This window comes from Dermacentor variabilis, unplaced genomic scaffold, assembly GCF_050947875.1.
Source record: "Dermacentor variabilis isolate Ectoservices unplaced genomic scaffold, ASM5094787v1 scaffold_41, whole genome shotgun sequence".
Lineage (NCBI taxonomy): Eukaryota > Metazoa > Arthropoda > Arachnida > Ixodida > Ixodidae > Dermacentor > Dermacentor variabilis.
The window spans coordinates 5,465-14,173 of record NW_027460599.1 but is presented as its reverse complement, the minus strand read 5'-3'; the positions used below and the strand labels follow the sequence as shown (position 1 = coordinate 14,173).

Here is an 8,709-nt window from a genome sequence, read left to right as displayed (position 1 = left end):
CAGAGTCGGTAGACGAGCGTTTTTGCAGTCCGCCTCATTAGGAATGCAGCCGCCGCGGCCGGCAATCATACCCGGCCGCGACCTCATGGCAGCACAACGCTGTAACCGCTCAGATGCCGCGATGAGTGCGCTTATTGAAAAGCATTCACGGTAAGAACACACGGTAGGCTAAAGTAATACTGGTGATGATGATGATGATGATATGTAGTGTTTAATGGCGCAAGGGCCAGGTTTGGCCAAAGAGCGCCATGACAAGTGGTGATGTTGACGATGTATTATGGAGATGTGACTTGGCTGTAAAGTGGCCTAAAAATTGTCGCTGTAAAGTGCGTAAAATCTACGTGCTATAAAATTATGGCGATGACTAATGACGATTACTATGAACATTAAAATCCATTGTAGAAGAATGATGCAAAATCAAAAATATGTAGGATGTTAAAATTACTTGGAGCACTGCTGCCTCGCCAGAGCCCTTGAAAGACAAGGGCCTAGAGGCATGTGCTATACTAAAGAGATATCGCAGCGGCATCCTCTGAAGAGAGGACCCGCTACGAACATGTGGGGCTAAAAACATGCAGGACGACATCTTTCAGGAAATTTAGTACTGTGTTGGTGTCAAATAAAGGTTCTGGGCCGAGTAGCATTACGGGATGTAGGGGGATGTGCTGCCGGTATGCTAGGGAAAAATGTTTCCTTCTTTCAGATTCGGCTGCCCGACACTCCAGGAGGACGTGGAGGACGGTCAGCCTCTCCCCGTATCTACCGCAGGTTGGAGGATCATTTTCAGTGAGTAAAAAGTTGTGTGCCAAATGTGTGTCCTATTCTGAGGCGACAGAATAGGACATCTGTGCGGCGTGATTTTGTTACAGGAGGCCAGAATCCTAATTGTGGCTTTATTAAATGCAACTTATTACTTGTTTCCAGGTCCCACAATCGTTGCCAGTAGTTTCGCAGTTTCCTTCTTAAGAAGGGTTTCAGGTCTGTGACAGGGACTGCAGCAGTAGAATTAACAGTGTGTGATGCAATTGATGTGGCCATCTGGTCTGCTAGAACGTTACCCTCGATGCCCCTATGGCCAGGCACCCAGCATATAACCACATCCTGGTTAGATACATATGCTTCGCATAAGACGGAATAGAGTTCAATTATTATAGGATTTTTGTGCTTACAGAACGACATCAAAGACTTCACAACACTAAGGGAGTCCGTATATATAACTGACTTTTTGAGTTTTGATTTCCTTATATGCTTCACGGTCGACAATATTGCGTAGGCCTCAGCCGTGAAGATACTAGTTTCCGGATGCAGTAAATCGGATTCCGAGAAGGATGGACCGACGGCTGCATATGACACCCCCTCGCGTGACTTCGATGCGTCTGTGTAAAACTCCGTGCAGGAGTGTTTGTATTGCAGTTCCTGGAAATGCATCTGGATTTCAATCTCTGGAGCGTGTTTTGTAACCTGCATGAAAGATATGTCGCATTGTATCATCTGCCACTCCCAAGGAGGTAGCAGCTTAGCTGGAGGCATTAGGCGGAACTCGAGGAGTGGGACATGCATTTCATCACTAAGCTCCCTCACACGCAGCGAGAAAGGCTGTCTTACGGAGGGACGATTGCGAAAGAGTGTAGCATATGTCATGTCATTAACGGTTTTAAAACAGGGATGTTCAAGATTTGAGTGGACTTTCAGAAAATATGTTTGGCTGATGTACGTTCTCTGGATATGAAGTGACCATTCATTCGATTCTGCATATAAACTTTGTACGGGACTCGTTCTGAAAGCTCCTGTGGCTAAACGGATACCTAGATGGTGAACAGGGTCTAGCATCTTTAGCGCACTCGGGGCGGCAGAGTGACAGATTACGGCACCATAATCTAATCGTGAACGGATCAGGCTCTTAGAGAGATTAATTAAGCACTTCCTGTCACTACCCCACGATGTATGGGATAGAAGTTTCATTAGGTTCATTGTTTTCAGACATTTTTCTTTAATATGTTTAATGTGGGGGACGAAAGTGAGTCTGTAGTCTAATATAACACCTAAAAATTTGTGCTCTTTGTTTACGGGTATTTGTTGTCCACATAGTTCTAAGCAAGGATCTGGGATCATTCCTCTCTTTCTTGTAAAAAGAACGCAAGAGGTTTTGTTAGGATTGATCTTAAATCCATTATTCTCTGCCCACATTGAGACTTTGTTCAGGCCATGCTGTACCTGCCTCTCGCAGACTGCGAGGTTACAAGATTTGAAAGCTATTTGTATATCGTCCACGTAGACAGAATAAAAGATTGCCGGTGGTAATGAAGCGCGAAGCGTGTTCATCTTCACGATGAAAAGTGTGCAGCTGAGCACGCCTCCTTGGGGTACACCCGTTTCTTGCATTGATTGATTGATTAGTAGGGTTTTTTTGCGCAAGGGCCAGATGTGGCCAAAGAGCGCCAAGTCGATGGTCTGTACTTCTGAATGATATATGGGTGTTAATTGCGGGGAGTAATGAAACACGGCTGTATAGTGGCCTAAAATATTCGATAAAAAGCGCAGTATATGCATGTGGTGCGATGTGGCTGTAAAAGGGCCTAAAATTTATTTGCTCTAAAGTGCGTAAAATACAAGTATATACATAATATAAAAAATGACTGTGATTGATCGTTTCTGCGATGACAATAGATGTTTCACAAGATGGGGATGGTCAGTAAATTATGTAAAATCTGTAGCACTAGTGCCTCAGCAAAGCCTTGAAAGCAAGGGCCGAGAGGCAGGTGCTCTAGAAAATGTTTTCATTGCAGCTACGACCTCCAGGTGGAGGCCGCGCTACAAGTAGCCTGGCCAAATCACATTTAGGGTGTCAGTTTCAAATAAAAAGTTGAATAGTGATTGAAAAGTAAAAAGGGGTTCATTGCTAAGAAAAAATGCTGGATGTAACGGTATGTGTTGGATATAAGCAGAGGGAAAGTGCTTTTTTCTCTCTGCCTCTATTTCAGTGCATTGGATAAGAACATGAATAACTGTAAGCCTGTTGCCACATTTGCTACATGTCGGTGGTTCGCTTCCCGTCAGAAGGTAGGAGTGAGTGGCGTACGTATGTCCTATTCTTAATCTACACAGAAGCACTTCCTTATGTCTTGTTGTTTTTTCAGTTATCCAGTTCCCTAATTTTGGCTTGATAACGTGTAGCTTATTCAATACTGCATTATCCCATTGGTCCTGCCAGTACTTCCTCAGTTTGTTGCGTAAGAAGGGCTTAAGTTCTTTTGCTGATATAGGTTTATTCATATCCGTTTCATTAAACGTGACTGACGTTGCACTTTCGTCAGCAGCTACATTGCCTTTTATGCCCCTATGGCCAGGTACCCAACATAGGATGATGTTCTGGTTGTACATTAATGCTAGGCATAGTTGTGTGTATAGTTCATTAAAAACAGGGTTCTTATGTTTTCGAAAACTCATTAAGGCCCTTATTACGCTTAATGAATCTGTGAAAATGATGGCCTTATTCAGATTTGTTTTTCTGATGTGCTTTACGGCTGAGAGTACTGCGTACGCTTCAGCCGTAAAAATACTTGTGTTAGGATTTAGAGTACCGGAGGTAGAAAAAACTGGCCCAAGAGCTGCATACGCGACACCAGCAGATGATTTAGAAGCATCTGTATAATACTCGGCACAGCAGTACTGCGCTTGGAGTTCGAGGAAGTGTGATAGTATATGTGCCTCAGGTGCATGTTTCGTTATTGCAACAAAAGAGATATCGCACTCCATGGTCTGCCATTCCCAAGGCGGTGGAAGGCGAGTGGGAGGCATTAAGATATTTTCTGGGAGATGGATGTTTGTTTCTTCTGCCATTGCTTCCAAACGTAGGCTCAAAGGAGTTCTAATACGTGGGCGGTTACTGTAAAGTCTGGCAGCGGACAGGTCGCTAACAATGGAATGACATGGATGCTCGGTGTCTGATTTTACCTTAGTGTAGTATGAAAAACTTAAGAATGTTCTGCGTAGATGTAAGGACCATTCGTTGGCCTCGACGTACAAACTTTCAACAGGGCTAGTTCTAAAGGCGCCTGTTGCCAGTCGTATACCGAGGTTGTGGACTGGGTCGAGAATCTTTAGCGCACTCTCAGTTGCGGAGTGGTACACTACGGCTCCGTAATCGAGGCGTGATTGTACGAGACTCTTATACAGGCTCAGCAGACACTTCCTGTCACTGCCCCAGGTTGTTCGAGAGAGCAGCTTGAGGAGGTTCATGGTCTTGAGGCATTTTTCTTTAAGATATTTTAAGTGGGGGACGAAGTTAAGCTTTGTGTCCAGGATAACACCTAAGAATTTGTGTTCAGGGCTAACAGTTAGTCTTTCTCCATTAAGGTTAATATCGGGTTGTGGTAGTACACTTCTCTTGTTAGAAAACAGGACACATGTGCTCTTTTGGGGGTTCAATTTGAAACCATTCTCGTCCGCCCACCTTGAAAATCTATTCAAGCCAAGTTGTAGCTGCCTCTCGCAAATGCTAAGATTGCATGACCTGAACCCTATCTGTACGTCGTCCACATAGACGGAATAGAAGAGTGTGCGAGGTAATACGGTGTGGAGGGAATTCATTTTAACAATAAATAACGTACAGCTCAGTACTCCACCCTGCGGTACGCCTGTCTCCTGTATGAATGGTCGAGATTGCACGTTGCCTACTCTAACACGAAATGTCCTGTTAGAGAGATAGCTTTCAATTATTCTCAGCAGGTTGCCGCGAATGCCCATTGCAGAAAGATCCCGAAGGATCCCGAAGCGCCACGTGGTATCATACGCCTTCTCCATGTCAAGAAACACGGACAACACAAGCTGTTTGTGGACAAACGCTTCCCTGATATACATTTCCATGCGTACAAGCTGATCTGTCGTCGATCTGCCTTCTCTAAAGCCACATTGATATTGATCTAATTTCTTGTTAATTTCTAGATAATGTACCAGGCGACTGTTTACCATCTTTTCAAAAACTTTACATAAGCAGCTCGTCAATGCTATAGGCCTATAACTATTTGCCAAAGAAGGGTCCTTACCCTGTTTCAAAATAGGAATTATGATGGCCTCTTTCCAAGCAGAGGGAATGCGGCCGGACGACCATATAGAATTGTAGAGACAAAGAAGGGTTTTTTGTGTTTCAGGCGGCAGGTGTTTAAGCATTTCATATAGGATGCGGTCAGATCCGGGGGCAGATTGGTTGCAGCTGTTTAGGGCTGCCTGAAGCTCTGCCATGCAAAAGGGTCTATTGTATGCCTCGTATTGTGTGCTTTTCCTTTCTAATGGTTGTCCTTCTATTTGCCTTTTGTACCTTTGGAATGTTTCAGAGTAGTGCGACGAGCTGGATATCTGTTCGAAATGTGCGCCAAGAAAGTTCGCCTGATCTTCCATGCTGTCGCCTTGAGTATTCACTAAAGGCAGAGAGTAAGACTGTCGATCCTTTATTCTATTAACTCTATTCCAAACCTTTGTTTCGTCAGTGTAAGAGTTAATGCCTGATATATACTTTCTCCAACTCTCTCTTCTAGCTTGTCGCCGCGTTCTTCGACCCTGGGATTTGACCTGCTTGAAATTGACTAGATTTTCTGCTGTCGGAGAATCCCGAAGTAAACCCCATGCCTTGTTTTGCTTCTTTCGCGCTTTTCGACACTCATCGTTCCACCATGGAAGACGGCGTTTTGTGGACAATCCACTTGTTACAGGAATACATTTGGAGGAGGTGTCAAGGAGAAAAGCCGTAAAATATTCAACCGCAGCGTCTATGCTTAAAGCACACATGTCGTCCCAGGATAAACAAGCAAGCTTTTTGAACGTTTCCCAGTCAGCTGAGTCAGTTCTCCAGCGAGGTAATTGTGGAAGGCATTCATTAGCGATAGGTGTGCTTAGAACTACAGGGAAATGATCACTCCCGTATGGGTTTTTAATAACTTTCCATTGAAAGTAAGGTAGAAGAGTAGGAGATGATATGCTAAGATCTATTGAGGAGTATGTTTTGTTTGCCATGTTATAATACGTGGGCTCCTTCCCATTCAAAAGACATGCACCTGAAGAAAAAAGGAACTGTTCAATCAAGCGACCTCTCGCGTCGCAGCGCGAGTCGCCCCATAGGTTGCTGTGAGCATTTAAATCTCCAAGCACAAGATATGGTTCGGGTAACTGATCTATTAATGTTTGGAATTCTTGTTTGTGAAGCTGAAAATGCGGCGGTATGTATAAAGAGCAAATGGTGATCAGTTTATTTAAAAGTACTGCACGAACGGCCACTGCCTCAAGGGGTGTTTGTAGCCGTAAGTGTTGACAGGCTATAGATTTGTCAGCTATGATGGCTACGCCGCCGGATGATGCGAGGGCATCATCGCGATCCTTCCGAAAAATAACATACTGACGTAGGAAGTGTTTGTGTTTAGATTTCAAATGAGTCTCTTGGACACACAGCACTTTAGGAGTTAGTTGATTAAGGAGTTCTTGGATATCATCGAGGTTGCAAAGCAGGCCTCTGATATTCCACTGAATAATCAGTGTATCCATATTAAAATAAATGTTGTGCTATGTGTCAAAGAGGACTTGATTTAGCTTACAGCGCCCTTTTGAGGCCCTGTAATTGGAGTTTTGTCTTTCCTGGAGCGGTCGACAATGTCGCGCCGCTCCTTAGGCGTCAACTGCGCCTTCTGACTGGGTGTTGTGTCCATGGCCTCTTGAGAGGCACTGGACACGCGCTCTTGCGAGCGGTGTGTTTTACGCGAAGGCTTTGTCTCTAAAGACAAGGCCTTGGAGCCCACCGTCCTGGTGGTTGGTGGGTTTGTCTTGACCTCGGAGCTGGGCTGACTGGTGCCAGCACCAGCAGAGGCCTCCACTGTGGACAAATTCGGGAGAGGTAGGGCAGCCTTCGCTGCTCCCACCATGGGGGCGGGTGGCGTTGCCGCACGCTCGCTATGCGTGGCGCTGGCGTCCGCCAAGTGCCGTTGTGGTACTGCCCCCCGACGTACCACTTCGGCGAAAGATGTGCTCTGTGCAAATGTTGGTGAGATGCGTTGTCTTGCTTCTCTAAAAGTTATGTTTTCTTTTACCTTTATCGTAATTATTTCTTTTTCTTTTTTCCAGACTGCGCATGATCGTGAATATGCAGGGTGGCCACCGTTACAATTACTACAACGGGGCTCAGCCTTACAGTCATCTGCAGAGTGATCATTGATGCCGCATTTCGCACATGTTAGCCGCCCTCGGCAGCTCTGGGAAGCGTGGCCAAACCTCTGGCATTTAAAACAGCGTCGCGGGTTGGGGATGTAAGGTCGTACTCTGATTTTGATATATCCAGTTTCTAATGTCTCTGGTAACGTGCTAGAGCCAAAGGTAACTATTAGGTGTTTAGTTGGCAGCTCCTTGTTGTCCCGTCTGATCTTTATTCTTTGTACGTTTATTACATTTTCATCCTTCCATCCTTCCAGGAGTTCTTCATCGGTCAAGTCCATCAAGTCTATATCAGAGATTACGCCTTTGGCCGTATTCATGGTTCGGTGCGCTGTCACACTGACAGGGATGTCTCCAAGTTGTACAAGTTTTGTTAGCTTGTCGTGTTGTGCTTTGTCTTTTAGTTCTAGTAATAGGTCCCCACTGGCCAGCTTGGTGATCTTATAGCCGCCTCCAATGGTCTCTGTGAGATACTTCGCCACAATGAATGGTGAAATCGTTCTTGCCTTCTTGTCATGTTTCTCACTGTGTACAACGTGAAATTTCGGGAAAGTCTGAGTGGGTTTTAGAGAAAACTGAAATGTAGCATCGGTGCGCCCCCTTTTAGAGGGACGATCGGCTGAAAAAGGGTTGGAAGTTCCCATCAAATATATTGAGTATTCAGCAACGATGCCAGTCACCCACCACCGAGCCCAACAAGGGGACAAGGCAAGGTATGTGGTGAAACAAGCCCTGCCATGCCAACTGTACATCGTCGCTATAACCACATATGTTATAACCAAGGTAGGTCATACCACACCAGGTTAACCCTCGCCGCCAGGAATGTTGGAAGTTATCAGAAAAAAAAAAGAAGACAGGAAAGACTAAAAGGGAGAGGGAAAGACGAAGATGTGTGAAGAGAGAGACAGGAAAAGGCGACTGCCGATTTCCCCCGGGTGGGTCAGTCCGGGGGTGCCGTCTACGTGAAGCAGAGGCCAAAGAGGCGTGTTGCCTCCGCCGGGGGGCCTTAAAGGTCCAAACACCCAGCATCGGCTCAACCCCCAGGATCCCCTTTTCCCCGGACACGGCTAAGCCGCGCACGGCTACACGCGGGAGGGTCCAACCCTCGTGTGCTCGGGTACGTGGTGTCGCAACACACCAAACGCCTGCTCACGCAGACGCCCCTGCGGGGCCGTTTCTTGCATAAAAGGTCGTGAAAGTACATTGCCGACTTTTACCCGGAAGGTACGACTGGACAGATAGCTTTCTATTAGGTTAAGCATATTACCATGGATACCCATTTCTAACAAGTCTCTTAGGATTCCGTAACGCCACGTCGTATCGTACGCCTTCTCCATATCGAGGAATATGGATAAGAAGAATTGTTTGTGTACAAATGCGTCCCGGATATTTGCTTCTACACGTATAAGATGGTCATTTGTGGAGCGCCCTTCTCGGAAGCCGCACTGATAGGGATCAAGGATTTTGCTCTGTTCAAGGAAATGAATGAGTCGCCGGTTAATCATTTTTTCAAAC

At 45.7% G+C, this 8,709-nt stretch overlaps 1 long non-coding RNA gene across 1 annotated transcript; it reads left to right on the top strand.

The window, feature by feature from the left end:
• The first annotated feature begins 2,834 nt into the window (after positions 1-2,834).
• On the top strand, positions 2,835-7,858 carry LOC142569045 (uncharacterized). Its single transcript, XR_012825625.1, has 3 exons — positions 2,835-3,060; positions 5,334-5,430; positions 5,535-7,858. It is a non-coding gene; the product is annotated as an uncharacterized LOC142569045 (long non-coding RNA).
• The last annotated feature ends 851 nt before the right edge of the window (positions 7,859-8,709 follow it).